This window comes from Meles meles, chromosome 15 (genome assembly GCF_922984935.1).
Source record: "Meles meles chromosome 15, mMelMel3.1 paternal haplotype, whole genome shotgun sequence".
NCBI classification, from domain to species: Eukaryota; Metazoa; Chordata; class Mammalia; order Carnivora; family Mustelidae; genus Meles; species Meles meles.
In genome coordinates, this window is record NC_060080.1 from 9,093,533 (window position 1) to 9,110,000 (window position 16,468).

Sequence of the window (16,468 nt, forward strand, 5' to 3'; positions counted from 1 at the left end):
AAATGAGGCAAAGATATGACCTATCAAGTTAGAGAGATAATTCACAATACATGAAATTTTTAATTTTAAATTCTGGATGCAGTAAAGGCATACATTATTTATTTAATGCATATTTATGAAACATCACTATTACCTAATGCTACATGAGGCAACATTAACTCATATCCAAAATAGTTCTTATATCAGTTTTGTCACGTCAGTTCTCCTTGAGTCCAATTTTTTTATTCAGCAAACATGTGCTAAGCACTTTTTCTGGGTCATGCGATAGGATTACAAAGTTAAAAAGCACCATCTCTGCCCTTAATTACCAACTGTGTTATTCTTTTGTGTTTCTCATGGTATCCAGTTCAATTCTGGTCTACAAAGAGTTTTGAACAAAATACTCATTGATGGCCAAGAACTTTGCAATACTCTGAGCACAGAGTAGAAGAAAAAGAAGAAGAGGAGGAGAAAAGGAAAGGAACCAGGAAGAAAGGAAAGAAGAAAGGGAGGGAGAGGGCTAGGGTTTTTCCTACATTTAGGAAAAGTATATTCCAGTTGGAAAGATGTACAAACAAATCATTTCAATATAATATGGCAAATGCCAAAAAGGATGTCACGGCTGACTGCTAAGGATGCACCAAGGAAGGGCCTTTAGGGGGTCTGGGCATCCCAGGAAGATTTCCCCAGGGTGGTAGGTAATTCTAGAGCAGAGAAAAGGCCCGCAGAAGTCAACCCCCAGAATGAAGTCAGCACGTCTTGAACACATACTCAGTTGGTTGAACAAACAGTGATTGGTTCATCGAATGGATCAGTAGTAAGTGGATGGAGGGATCAAAAACACCTAACGTGTCATGTCTAACCTTTAGGCTTTTAATTCCCTGCTGGAGAAGAGAAGCAGAAGCACAGGAACTCAATTATTCCTCCAGAACAGATGTGAAGAGAACTTCTCTGTCAGAGTGCTTTGGGCAGCTTGGAACAGAACACAGGACTGAAGCAAGGCGTAGACCCCAGGTGTCTGGAAATGGACCTCTAGGCGCATGAATGCTCCAGACAGGGGTTTGGTTATTCCACAGCTCAGTTTGACCAGCTTCTCTCTGGCTCTTCTGTAGAGGAACAAACAAGCCCCCTGGGGTATGTTTCCTTTGCTCCCAGGACTCTACCCCAGTCCAACTCCACTTGTGACACTAGAAATGTAGATTTTTCACATATCAGGCAATACTGTGATGCTAACTGGATGTCCCTACTACTGAACTCAATTCTGACCCAGAGATGGTGTCGTCAGATTCCACGGGTTCAATGCTCTGTACCCCAAGATTGCCCAACACACACACACACACACACGTGCACACACACACACACACACACATTCAGATGCCAACCCCAAGTCCGGTAGTCCAAGGCTCTGTCCCCCAAGATTCCCCAACACTCATACGCGCACGCACACACACACACACACACACACAAACACACGCACTTCAGACACCAACCCCAAGTCCGGTAGTCCAAGGCTCTTTCCCCCAAGATTCCCCAACACTCATACGCGCGCGCACACACACACACACACACACGCACTTCAGACGCCAACCCTAAGTCCGGTAGTCACCTGTGCTTCTGACAGATTAGGCTGTAAATCAGAGGTTCCTACAACCCCCTCCCAGAGTTCAATTTAATTTGCTGGAGTGACTCACAGAACTCAGTGAAACCAGTTTAGTAACTAGATTACCTGTTTATTACAAAGCATATTAAAGGATACCACTGAGCAGCCAGATGAAAAGATATATAGGGCAGGGTCTACGAGGGTCCTGAGCACAGGAGTTTCTGTCCTTATGGAGTCTGGGGTACGCCGTGCTCCAGTACACAGATGGTTTCCCAACCTGGAACTCTCTGCATCCACCTTTCTGGGTTTTTATGATCACATAGGTATAAGTGATTAAATCATGGCTATTAGAGGTGAACTCAGTCTCCAGCCCCTCTCCCCTCCCTGGTGGATGGGGGTGGGGCTGAAAGTTTTAACCCTCTAATTTTGGCCCGTTCCCCTGGCAACTGCCCCTCTCACCACACATCCTGGGGAGTTTCCAAAAATCACCTCATCAACATAAACTCAGGTGTAATTGAAAGGGGCTTCTTATGAACGACCAAAGTCACCCACTTCACCTTTATTGTTCTTGTAGCTATTTCAGGACCGGGAGGACAAAACAAAATATTCTAACAGAGGTGCCCCTTTGGCTCTAGTATAGGAAGTTACAAGGGTTTTAGGAGCTGTGTGCCAGGAACTGCGGAGGAAGACCAAAAGTCCATTTCTTATTCTAAGTCCCACTATCCCATCTTGGCTTTCCCTTGTGGTCACAAGATGCTGTTAAAGCCTCAAGCATCACATCCTTACACAGCAATTTCAACACGAGAGAAGGGCTTCTCCTTGTGAAGCACTCTTTTTACCAGAAAGGGATCGGGAAGTTTCCTGAAGAATGCTTTCCTCAGTTCCACTGGTCAAGCTTATATCGTATTGCCTGGCTCCGTTGCAAGGAAGGCTGGGGAAAGGCATTTGGCGTTTCAACCACCAGAGAGAGATTGATAGAGAACAGGTCTGGGAAAGGCCGTTGGCTCTGCAGACGATTGTGTCTGCACATGAGTTAAGCAAACACTCAGGAGAATTGCCCATAGCTGTGCTGATGTTAATTATGCTAAGGGATGCATGTGAGCATTAGTCCCTAAACACGAAGAAGTAATAACAAGTCTGTAACTTTTACTATCTCTTCATACTGCTTCCTTTCTCTTTTAAATATCCTACTCATAGCGATGCAGAAAACGCACTTACTCTTCCTTGGTCGATACCTGACATCGACTCCAAGGAAATCACTGACTGCTAGAAAACTGGAACTGAGAGGGGGTGAAGATCTATTCTCTGCGGGCTCTTCCCTAGGGGCCTGTCACACATCATGTTACTCCGTGGGTAAACGTACCTCATTCAACAGGAATTTGATGTAAACTGCGGCTCACTGCGTCGAGTACTCGTCTCAAGTCAGAAAGCCGAGAGATGGCATAGTGTGGTGTCCATCTTTGGCTTGTCCGACTCTGAAGACCATCCCTCCATTAGAACATCTACGTGTCTGGAGGGGATGTCATGTGGGTTTGAATGTACCGAGCATCCCTCTCTTATCAGCACTCCTGCTGGAAAAGCTCAGCCCTGACAGTAGGCAGGAGAAGTCTCCTTTAAGCCCACTCTTGCTTATTAATTGATGACATCACTGAACCTCACGCTGTGGCGCCCATTTTCACAGCCCAGGAAATTTACACGGATTGTGCAATGACAACCATAAATCATAGTCGAAACAACTCTGAGAACAAAAATACCAAGGGTTTGCCTGAGGTTTGCAGAACCTTTCATCCGAAAGATTACGTAATTTGTTTTGAACCTACACATTCATTATTCATTCAACAGATATTAACAGAGCACCCACCAGCATCGTGCTCTGTGCACTCGTAGCTGTTGATAAATGCGGACTGCTGATCTGTCTTTGATTCAACGCATATTTCCTGATCATCCACTACGTGCCAAACAATGTGATAGATTCCCCTTGGGTGAAGAAAGGAAGCCAAACCTGGTCCCCGCCCTCCAGAACTCTGTCACTTGAGAATCGTCCTTCAGTCGCTCCAGGAAGAAGAAATGTGTTCTGCCCTTTTGCCTCCCGTAGAAGCAGAATGACATGGTGCTGGTATTTTGGTTTTCACCGCGTCCGGATGTATTCTCCACCCTTCTTTTCGGTTCTCTGTGCCACAGGAGGCCAGTTCCTCTGGCCTCTTTCACATGAGCTCCGTTGCTGGTATCTTCCGGTCTGAGACAGGAGAGGCACGGGGGCAAACTGGGCCGGGAAGAGGATAAGACACAATTCCGGTTATTTCTTCTCTGCTCCCTCCTGGAGTCAGGATTGTGTGTCTGGGAGGGGCTGTGTGACCCTCTAGACTGGAGCTCCAGGTCACCTCCTCCCAAGTTCCAGGTGGGTCTCCTCCAGAGTTCCAGTTTCATCTGGCTCCAGGAACCCTGTTTTCCTTTTGTCCTTTGGCCATGGGACTGACTGCCTCCTGCTTACTCTCTAGTGGTCCTCACTAGTCTCTGGGCACCTAACTAACTCTGCCTTCTTTGTTCACCCAGCACGCACATCTACAAGGGGTTCCTGTCCTAAAAATTCCCTTCCTGTGAACCATCTGGATCAAATTCTATTCCTTACGGGGACCATGGCTCATCAGAATATCAAAGCTGATGAACATTTAGAGATCTTCTAACCTTTCCTTTTCATTTTACAGGTACAAAAACCAGGGCCTGTGAGAGAGCATCGCTTGCCCGAGGTCACTCAGCCTGTGGGAAGAATGAGCCCCAGCTCACCTGCCCGTCCAGTCAGCGTTCCCGGACCCAGATGCCAGACCACCTCTCCGTGGAAGGCTAGTTTTCTCTCTGGGGTCTGACCTCCCAGACTTCGGACAATGGCCCCTTCTGCAAGCTTTTAAGCTTGCAAGCTAAGGACATGAATGAACTGAGTCATCCCCGCAGAGCTTCATTAATTTTAAGGCAATTTAAGATTTCTGAGTCATAGGTTTCAGTCATTTAGACTTTCCCAGCTGGTACTGTGCTTGCCCACACACATTTTTCTTTCAAGATTGCATCTGTGTCTAGATGTGTGTCTCTGCCCACTCCCCGTCAGTGTCTGAGAGCAACGGCCTCCTAGAGCAATCCGTGCCGGGCTGTGCTTTTTCCATCTGCATGTGCATTTTAGTCTCTGCATGTCTTTAGTCTTTCGTCTTCATGGAATTAGCAGTCTGCAGCTTGATCCAGGCTCGATCCACCGGAGACCTGCCCAAGCCCAAATTCTATCTCCAACACAATATTTTACCCGGCCTCCCGAGGAAACTCAGTTATGCCATATGGTTGACTCCACTCACTGAATAATATTTAGCAACTTGATGAACAAAGACTGAATCATATCTTAACCATCTTGGCCAAATATTGTTTTATATAGCAACAGTATTAGTAATATATATATTTTATTTATTTTTTTTTTACACACTAGCGCTTCCTGCTACGCCCACAGAAAATTAAGAGCTAGACCTCACTGGAAGTAGACTGCACAATGAAAGAGTTCTCGCTCATTAGCGATCTTCAATTCAATATTGCCTTGTATGTATGATACATTCAGAATGTCTGCTTTTTCTTTTCCTCCAGAACAGCTGCTGGGATTGAGCAACAGTCTCCCGGGGTAACGCAGCAGGGAATCCTGGGGCATTTCCCAGACTCTGAAAACAAAGGCTACGTATCCATGGGGAGGACAGGGCTCAAGCTCTCTCCCTCCCACCAGGGAGAAGTCCCAAATTCTCAGGATGTGGGGAAGAATATTAGCAAGCCTCTGTGTGGGGCCCCCTCTGTGGGTGGCTAGGTGATCTTAAGAAAGTCACTTTCCTCTTTGAGCCACAGTTCAGTTGTTTAATGGGGATCCTAAAGAACACTCTTTATAAACTGTAGCACTGGGCAAGTGCTGGGTCCGTCCATTATAACGCGCAGGCACTGGGTAAGCCTTATAGACGCAACCATGAGTAAGATGGAATCCATGCTTTCAAGGAACTGACGAGTCGAAAATAGGAATATATGCAGAGGTCATCTCTATGAAATGCGGCTTGGCTAAGCTAAGGCTGTGCACAGTGGAGAGACTCTTAATTCTACCTGAGAACTCCCGAAAGGGATGGCACTTAAGATGAATCCTAGCAAGATTTACAGAGATGAGAGGGCATTCCACAAAGTCCAGACTAGGAGCGTCGGTTACCGGAAAATTATTGCATTGCACAGAATGATTAAAAATAAGCCGTATGTATCACTATTAGAAAATATTAGTTATTACTACAAATATTTTCTGAAAATCGAGAAGGGGATTTTGGGGAGAGTCTTCATACTATGGCAGTCGCAACTCCTCTCCCCCATGGCAACTACTGTGCCCATCTCCATGTGAAATTTTTGCTGTAAAATGCTGAACTTACTAGAATTAGGAGAAAGGAATCATCCTACTTTATCTATATTCTCCTGAGTATGCAAATCCCTAAAGAAAGGAACGGGTTCTCTTCATTCTCCGAGAAACATGTGCTGCTTTCTATGACCTACGGACATTTTCTATGGCAGCTGGGTTACCCAGGTCTGAAAAATGAATGATTAAAAACTCCTTGTTGGAATACAGACTGCTAGACAAAGAAGTTACTTGAGTATTACTTAATTTCATGTCCTTATGGTACAGATGAGGCAACAAAGCTTTAGTGAGAAAAATCGTCTGGATCACAGACCCCTGATAAATTAGGGACAGAGCAAGAGCAGATGTGAGGTTTCCCGAATGGTGTCAAGGCTTTTCTAAGGGCTGGATGAATTCTAAAATCTCTAGACCAAAGCAATCATGGTTGTCTTGATTGATTTTCACTCTCTTGACTTGACTTTGTTTTCACCCTGTCCTTGCGACAAGGAGGAAGGAAGAGAAGAAGACTGGTCCTTGCCCTCAGAGAGTTCCTGATCCCTTGAGAAAGTCGTGTTCGCTTCCTACAAACATGACAGATTAATCAGAATTCATTATAAAATCATTGTTAAATGATGCTGTGCACGTCAGGAAAGAAGATATTTCCTTAGTAGATTTGTCAGGAGAAGGAGGGCCTGAGATTCATTCAGCCTATTTAGCAAATATTCTCTCATTATCATATTTTTATTTTGTCTTGTGGGAGTTTTTTGTTTGTTTGTTTTTGTTTTTTGTTTGTTTGTTTTCTGTTTTTTTACTCCTATGGATAAGTCTCCCGGGAAATTGCTTTAGCCGGCTGCATAAGATGACTATACTACATTTTTCTGGTTTTCTATTACTGAGTAAAAAAACTAACCTGATACTTAATGCTATAAAACAACCACAATTTTATTAGACCACGTTTTTGTGGGTCAGGGATTTGGAAAGATGGCGTAACTGGGGCATCTCTGTGGTACTCTCTTGGGTACTGCTCTGGCGTGGAAGAGTCAAGTCGGTTTCATTCTTGTGTCTGGAGCTTTGTCAAAGTTTGGTTGGAAGGCTTGGTTCCACTGGGCTCCCTTCCTCTGCAAGTAGTCTGTAGGGCCTTTCTGTGTGGCTTCTTCAGCAGGATAGTCGATTGGACTTAATGCACGGTAGCTCGGGGCTCCAAGAGCCCACGGAGGAAGCCTCCAGTCTTCTCAAAGGTAAGCCCTGGCTTGGGTCACACATAATATCCAGCATTCTCTATTGATCTATGGAGTCCGACCAGTCCACATTCAAGGGGAGGGGAATGAACTCTGCCTCTCAACAAGGGGAGTGTCAAAAATGCGTGGCCATCTTTAGCAGGTACATTTATCTTTCTACTGTGTTACTTCATGTGTGCAAGAAAATCTTGGTGATTTATGGACCAAGTAAAAGTGTGATAGAAAAAAAATGAAAAATCTCAGATGGGAAAACAGGACAGTGTATGAGAAGCTTCTGCCATTAAACTGTGAGTTCCTATATGATCCACTGTGCTCAGCCCAGCAGCTAGCACGATGCTTGACACATAGAAAGTGATCCATCAACAGAACTGAGCTAATGGACAGACATTTGTTACTATATTTCTTGTTATGTGAGTGAATTTCTCACACTAAACCTCCCAGGAAAGGTGCCAGGGGAATCTTATTGCAAAACTGGCAGTTTATTGGGTTGACAAAGAGAACATTCAATTAAGGAGATTTTCAGAACACAATGGAATCATTTTAGTTGTGAAATGTGGACTTAAAAACTAATCATTTAGAAACATCCATAAAGTATTTGAAGACTGGGTGACACCGTGCAGCCCTTTCTGCTCAAGCACAAATAGCCCATCCTGGATGGGCACAGACGTACAGAGGCATAGACTGATTTGGGTCAATCTCAGGTCCCTCTGCTCCACTTCGAGGCCTAGGCTCTTTTCATAACACTAGATTTCTAAGAGAACATCACTCATAGATTGGCTTATCCAGAACACAATGATAATAACCAACATGTGTCCATCACTGTTCTAGCACTATGAGTATAGAGGGAAATAAAATATGCCCCTACGTCTCAAGGACTCCATGTCTCCAGATTGGGGCATTGTCTGCCCATTCTTAGAATCCAGGGAAATGTTCAGGTGTCTCCAAGTAGATCGAGTTAGTAGGGGACAGAGAAGCTGAGATATCTCATTATCTAGCCATGGAGCCATCGTGTCAGAGGGGAAAATCCTTGGATATCAGAAGGATATCTGTTCTCCCAGTGTGGGTCAACACCTTTTAGCTTTTACCCCTTCCATTTAAACATAATAATCTCCATCCCAATATTCTGATATATCACCCCAGAGAACGCCAAGGCAGACAACTTCTAAAATGGCTCCCATGGGGCGCCTGGGGGGCTCAGTCGGTTAAGCCTCTGCTTCAGCTCAGGTCATGATCTCAGGGTCCCGGGATGGAACCCCTTGTCAGGCTCCCTGTTCAGCAGGGAGTCTGCTTCTCCCTCTGCCTCTTACCCCGTTCGTGCACTCTCTCTCCTCTCTCTCTTTCTCTCTCTGTCTCTCAAGTGAATAAATAAAATCTTAAAAAAATTTAAAAAAGAAATAAAATGGCTCCCAATCATCCCTGCCTCCCTGGTATTCACATTCTTGTGTAATCCTCTTCTATCTTTTTGGGGTGGCTCTGGCGGCTTGCTTGTAATGAGTAGCATACGGCCAAGTGATATGGGATGCCACTTCCAAGATTAGACTATAAAATATTGTAGCTTCCATCAGGCTTGTCTCCTCTGTCTAGCCCTTCTCAAATATTTGCTCTAATGAAGCAAGCTGCCATACTGTGAACTACTCTATGGAGAGGCCAGTGGCCAAGAACTGAGAATGGTTTCCAGTCAATATTAACTGAAGAAACAAGACCTTCAGGCCAACATATAAGGGCCTGAATCCTGCCAGTAACTCCACAGTGACCTTGGAAGCAGAAGCTTTGAGGAGCTGTTGTAATGCAGCGATAGATAATACAAATGTATAAAAGAAGAAGAAAATTCACTTTCTCTGCTTGACTTATTTCACTCAGCATAATCTCCTCCAGTTCCGTCCATGTGGATGCAAAATTGGGTCATAAGGAGTAGCATGGAGGACATTAGGAGAAGGAAGGGGAAAATGAAGTGGGGGAAATCAGAAGGGGAGACATACTATGATAGACTGTGGACTTTGGGAAACAGACTAAGGGTTTCAGAGGGGAGAGGGAGGGGGGCAGGGTGAGCCTGGTGGTGGGTATGAAGGAGGGCACGTATTGCATGGAGCACTGGGTGTTATACACAAACAATGAATCATGGAATGCTACATCAAAAACTAATAGTGTACTGTGTGGTGACTAACATAATAAAAAGAAAAAAGAAGAAGAAGAAGAAAATTCAACTAGGTCAGCTCCAAAGCTAGTGTACTTTCTACTACACCATGTAATTTCAAGCTAGTAAGGATCTTTCATCCAGAGGCCAGGGGAACATCTGGCCAGTGGAACGATGTCCAAGCATTTTAGCTCAACATTCCTGTTCCCAGATGGTACGACAGCAGCCTTGTCTCCCTCCTGTAGACTTGGGCTTTGCCTCAGGCGTACCTGGCTCTGTATGCTTTCCTCCCTCCAAGACTCCAAACGATTCCTTTTCCAAGACACTCTTCCATCTTGACCTGCTGATGTTCTGCTCAGATTTCAAGGCCCGTTTGGTTCGAATGCTTCCCTTGCTTCATTTCCTGGTGGGAGAAATTTTCTTTCTTCTCCAGAATTTTACATATGTATATACCCCCTACTTTGTGCCAAGGACTCCTTTAAAAGATGAAGGGGCACACAAATTCCCCTGCTTTTCTCTAGTTTATATTTTACAATTGTGTTTTTAGGACTGATTTCATAGTATAATTTATGTATATCTTTCATGCCTCAACTCAATTATTAATTCAAAAGACGGAGATATCATTTTAGTAATCTCTGTGATGTTTAAAGTAACAAAATCCCAGAGCACAGTAACCACCTGTTATGGCCTACACTGTGTCCCTTCCCTCCCCCCACACCACCACCAAATTTGTGTGTTGAAGGTCAACTGTATTTGCAGACAGGGCTACTAAAGAGGTAGCCCTCATAAGAGAAAGAGGGGTGCCTGGGTAGCTCAGTCTGTTAAGCATCTCAATCTTGGTTTCAGCTCAGGTCTTGATCTCAGGGTCCTTGAGATGGGGTTCCACATTGGGCTCTGTGCTCAGTGGGAGCTCTTCTTTGGATTCTTCCTCTCTCTCTCTGCTGCTCTCCCTGCTTACTCCCTGTCTCTCTCTGAAATAAATAAATAATCCTTAAAAAGATTAAAAGAAGAAGAAGAGGAGGAGGAGGAAGAGGCACCAGGAATGTACATACACTGAGAAAAATGCCACAATGAGACACAGGAAAAAAGTGACCCTGGTCAGGAGGAGGTCTCAGGAGAAAGCAACCTAGCCAACACCTTGATCTTAGACTTCTAGTCTCTACAACTGTGAGAAAACAAAATTCTGTCGCCGAAGACACCTAGTCAGTAGAATTTTGTTATGGTTGCCTCAGCAGACTAATACACTGTCTTTTGACAAGAACACAATCAAGGACCTCAGCAGGTTGAGTGGGTCCACAGTGGTGTGGAAAATTCAGAAGCCATGGGCTTGGCCTTGTCTGAGTTTGAATTCTCTCTCTACCCTGTACTAGCCAACAAGAACAACTCATCCTTTTCCTTTCCCTTAAATGTGGTTAATCATGCCTATTTTACACTGGGCTCTTGAGGAAAATAGGAGATAGTGTTTGCAAAGTGCTGGTTATAAACTAAACACAGAAAAAGCTACTCATTTCCTTCTTTCTTTTCTTCCCTCCCCTCGGGAAAGCCCAGATCAGTAAGAGGGCCAGAGAAGCCTTTTTGGAGCCTGAGGCAAAAGGAAACATCCCAGATTCTGATTTATTCTTTCTTTAAAATCTGGAGGTATTTTTCATCGTGGATTTTTTCCCCTTGATTTTTATTTTTTAAAATATTGCTTTAAAATACTATTTCTCTTGATTACTGAGGTTTTTGGTGTTCCTTTACATTCTGTACCTGAGACAAGATCTTTCCCCTTCTTACTTAGTTTGGGCCCTGGTTACGTAACTCACAATGAAAGCCTCCTCTAGCCTGAAAGTTGATTCAGACTCTTTTGGGATTGTCCCTACCTTTGAAATAGCCCCATGCCTGGGTCGGGCAGGCTGTGTGAACGACACCAGGGTCTGCAATGACGGCCGACTCTGTCTTATCATCTGGAGATAAGGCCTCCTGACATATGTCAGGGATTTTTTTTTTTCTTTTTCCCCCTGAGAAGACACAGGAAGGGGCCCAGCAAGGACAGAAGGTGATGATCTAAATAAAGGATTTTCAAAATGTGATCCTTTGTCATTTTTCCCGAGGAATTTTAGCGAACGTTCAGAAAAGGAATGGGCCCAGCAATGGGAACCAAACTGAATTTTGGACTGGGATTCCCAGCGGTGCCTTTGGTCTTTACACCAGTCCCTGATGTGCTGTCTCTCCTCACCAGGCTGACAGCAGCTCAAGGGGAGGCAGGGGACCTTAATTTACCTTCAAGGATATTGCCCAGTGCAGGGTCAGTAAGGACAACAAAGAGGAGGAGGCAGGGAGAGAAGCAGGGGGAGCAAGAGAAGAGGGAGGGAAAGGAGGAGGAGAAATGGGTCCTGGCAGGACGGAGTGGTGATGGCGATGGTAGCTTTGTGGTAAGTAAGGGCCAACCTGAGCACTTCGCCCACATCACTGAACCCTCATGATGGCGGCCATTTTAAAAGAAGCAAAAAACTAAGGGTTAGGGATGTCCTGGAACTGACCGAAGGTCACAGAGCTCCTGAAGTTCTAAATAAGGGCTCACTCAATGTCTTCTGGACCTCCCTGCTGAGGGACAGTTTTTTGATTTTGCAGTGAGCTCTTTCCCAGAGGCTGTTTCCTCAAGTCTGTCAGGGATCAAGCCTTGTGGTCACTGAGCAACCCTGGGGTCCATAGAGAAAGTGGCTTATTTCCCTGTGGCAAAACCCCCTAAAAGTCGTATTTATTAGCAGGATCTTTTATCATGCAAATGAAAAGAATGACCCCTAGGCCCTGGGGCACCACTCCTATTTATAAGGGACTTTATTTCAGCAACTTCTCCTCCGATCTACACACTCAGGACCCTGCGCCATCATTTTCTCAATGTCGGGTGAATTGTCAGGAACCAACCATCCAGTGCCGAACAAGCCTCAGCCTTCAAGTTCTGGGACCCACGGCGAAGGATATAAAATTTCATGTTTTCTCCGGTGATAGCAAGTGCGGTGAGATATATTTTTAATTGCCTACCTAGAAAAAATGTTTTATGAAATCCGTGATTTGTTTACATTTTATATTTTATTAACCACAAAAGCACTCATGCATATTTGAAAGTAAATCCCATGGACAGGCGTGAGATACATCATGTTCCCACCCCCACCCCGGAGTCTGCTGAGTGGGCTTCCACTCAGTGGAGCTGAGTCCCCATCACTGGGCATGCTCTGCTCCAAGCTCACCTGGGGACCCAGGGCTCACAAGGTGGAAACTGCTCTTCTATCGATATTCTATTCAGACATCCTCTCCTCGTTTGCAACTTTATGGTTTTCATCACATGAAATCCCAAGCAAGGACCCCCAACATAGAATCCAAAAAGGGCCTGAAATTTATGATACGTGGACAAAGTTGGAAGAAGAGAGAGAGGAGACGCACAGAGGAGGAAAAGGGGCAAAAGGCCTGAGGGCAAGAAGGAGCTGTGGTGGGAAACAGCGCAGGCTTACAGAGTGCACGCAGGCTGTGCTATCAGAAGGACCGGTTTTGTGCTGATTCACCGGCAATTTCTGTTCCTTGAGACTCACTTTCTTCTTCCGGAGCTGATAATGAAGCCTCCTTACGGAGTTGCTGTGAGGATTGAAGGGGACCAATCTGTAAGCTGGTCTCTAAGTGGTCAAGCCTGTTGCACATATTCACTCTTAGAAACCTGAATCTGAGCAATCAGGGCCATCCAAGGCCATGTTGTTAATTGGCTGAATTGGAGCCCAAATGGGAAGAAAACTCAATGCACCATTGTTCAGACATCGGTCTCCTGGTGACAAGCCTGTCTCCCCCCCATCCCCCCCCCCACCGCACTGAAATTTGGATCTTAAAAGCTGGAGGGGGACTGAGGCAATCATCTTATTTCTCCTCTTCCCTCTCTCAGCAAAGTATTATTATCTTCAGGCAGCAAAGGGAAGGAAAGCTAAGTTCCCTTCAGAGCCCTTCAGCCTGTGGGGCCTCCTCCTATCATGTATGGAAACATGCCCAGGATTTACCGGAACGGCTTCAGGCTGAGTTCCTCTGGACAGAAACCTAGCACTCTAATGACTTGTAAATGGAGACCACCTCCTGGAGGAGCCGGTTTAGTTTACCTGCTTTCACTTTTCTGTTCGCTGCTCAACAATGGGTAATAGGATCATAGACCATCGGCAAGACCCAGAAAATTCCCAGAAGCTAGAGTTCCTACCCTCCTCTTAATGTGAATAACAGTAACACATCTCTTCTGCTCATTTCACTGTTGAGGACTCAGAGCTATTTTCCTGTGTGAGAAGAAGAGCTTACAAAACCAGAGCTTGGGAGGAAAATGTTTCCTACATGGCAATTTCTTTAGTATTTATACATTGGACCATTTATCCAAAAAGAAAAACACATCCCTTACCTTGCCATGATAAAACGAACAGGAAGTCACTTTTTATTAATTTATTTTTATTTATTTTTTAAAAAACTCATGACCCTGAGATCAAGACCTGAGCTGAGATCAAGATGGACACTTAACTCACCGAGTCACCCGGGTGCCCCAAGAAGTCACCTTTTAACAGGTACTCCTAGGAATCACCTTGTAAATAAACAACTGCTTTCTGGGCATGAGTGGCTTAAAAAGAATTGAGAAAAGAAGTCACTATTACGGGAAGGTTTTGAGTTGGCCATTCAATCCAAAGGTTTAGAACTCTCTAGAATGCCTGATGACCTACAACATGATATAGTAAAACATCAGAGTTTCAGAAGAAACTCATCGCCCTGCTCCTCTTCCTCCCCAACACACACACACACACACACACACACACACACCCCTGCACGGTTACCATGGAAAAAATTTAATTGATCTATCTGGGTCCTGGTTCCTTCATCCATAAAGTGAGGATAATGATACTCATTTTGAAGCATTGTGTAAGGACCAGAGAGAAAGAAAGTCATACTCAAAAGGCATAATTAAATATAACTAACATTAAAGGTTCCAAAGTAATGGGGCAATTTACGGCATGGAACCTAGAAGCAAACCACAGGACTCATGGACCACAGGACACAGGAGAAAATGTATCTCCCAGCCCCAACTGCATTTAAACCCCAGGGTCACTGGAAACCTGGCGAAATTCATCTCCAGTGGGTACAGCAGTGGGCGTGTGCACCTTCTTCCCTGGATACTTCCCTTCCTCCTTACACAAAGAACAGATGAGAGTGCGAGATGAAGTGGTCAACTTCTTGAATTCCAGCCCCATGAGTCTAAACTCCACACTCCACGTCCTGCTCTATACGCCTCCAGGTCTGCCATTCACAGAGACCGCAATGGAAACGGACTGTTCTGAAGTCGTGGGGTCCACAGTCTGCACATCAGCGTAAGGTGCATTCTCTACAATTCGTCCTGGAAGTTGGTCACAAATTTTTGAACCCAGCTGGGGTTTGCTGTAAGAGCTGCTTAAGAGAGTTGAAGGTCATAACCTTTGGTAGACTTGAAGTGATACAGTCATCTTAGGAATTGTTTTCAAAAACCATTTATCGAGTCAATAAACACAGCCCTTAGCTTAGGAATTCACACTTAGCAGGTACTTACTACTACATGCTTACTGAATGGATGAACTAATGAGCCTTGAGGTAAAAGAGTGAGCAGTTAAATTCATTGCAAAATGGAGAATATTCTGGAAAGCATGCACAACAGGCTAATAAACTAAGACAACTGGATTTGATCCAGTCTGGATTAAAGTAGGTGGGTTAAAATCGGCCTCCCTTCTCTAATTGCTGCTTTTTCTTAAAAAAAGATTTTATTTATTTATTTGACAGACAGAGATCACAAGTAAGCAGAGAGGCAGACAGAGAGGGGGTGGGGAGAAGGCTCCCTGCTGAGGAGAGAGCCTGATGCGGGGCTTGATCTCAGGACCCTGGGATCATGACCTGAGCCAAAGGCAGAGGCTTTAACCCACTGAGCCACCCAGGTGCCCCAGCATTTTTTTTTTTTTTATCATAGCTACATATGGTATGTAGCCATTCCTACCACTGTATGTTTAACTACTCCCATACATCTTACTGATACTCTAAGCATTTTATCTATTTTATTGATTACTCCCATTTTTAAGAAGATTTTATTTATTTATTTGAGAGAGAGAGCATGAGCAGCTGGGAGGGGCACAGGGAGAGGGAGAAGCAGACTCCCCTTGAGCAGGGAGCCCAATCAGGGATTGGATCCCAGGATTCTGAGATCATGACCTGAGTTGATGCAGACGTTTAACCGACGGAGCCATGCAGGCGCCCCTATCTATTATTACTATTGTTAATCATTGCATGCTGGATTGCTTTGCAGATGTATATTCTACTCATAATAAAAGTAGCAATAATAATAATAATGACTATTTCTACTACATGCAAGACATTATGCTTGTTGCCTTATACACATCTTCCATAATTTTCATGTGTTAGGTAAAATTCAGATAATAGTTTTACTGTATAATTAAGATATTCTAAATTCATCCAAGGCCATCTGGCTATAGTGCATGAATGAAAAGTCCCACCCAGATCTTCCCACTACTTGCTTTTTTCCAATCTGACCAGGATGACTGTTAATAAGAATGTTGAAGGCACTTGGTATAATTATCTAATTTACCGTGTATGGCAGTAGCTTCCAAAGGACATGAACCTGGCCTTGGAGAATGAGAAAGAAGTAGTCACTACATACTTCGCATTAGAAGTAATAAATACACCATCAGTCATGTAAGCATCAGTTACACACCATTATCAGTTTATAATTTTCTTGATCTCTCTAGCTACAGAGCTCTCTCTTTCCTGGGAAGCTCGCTGGAATGTTCTGGAAGGCATGCACACGATCTGCAGCCTGATTTTTCTAAAACCCCAATCAGACCCTGCCACTTCCCAGTTTAACGCCAGATTTGACACTGTATTTCCTCTACAAAGAAGAGCATGGTCTCTAGCTGGCCTTCCGGTCCCTTCCCATTCTAATTTCAACCGATCTGGCCAGCTGTAGGCCTGGCCACTGCTCCCAAACTGCCAATACTGAAGCTGTGGTAAGTCAACTAGAAATTTCAGAGGATCCCACTCCTTTGCTTCTGCACATTTTTCTTTCTGCCTGAAATGTCCACGAGGATCTCTTATTCATG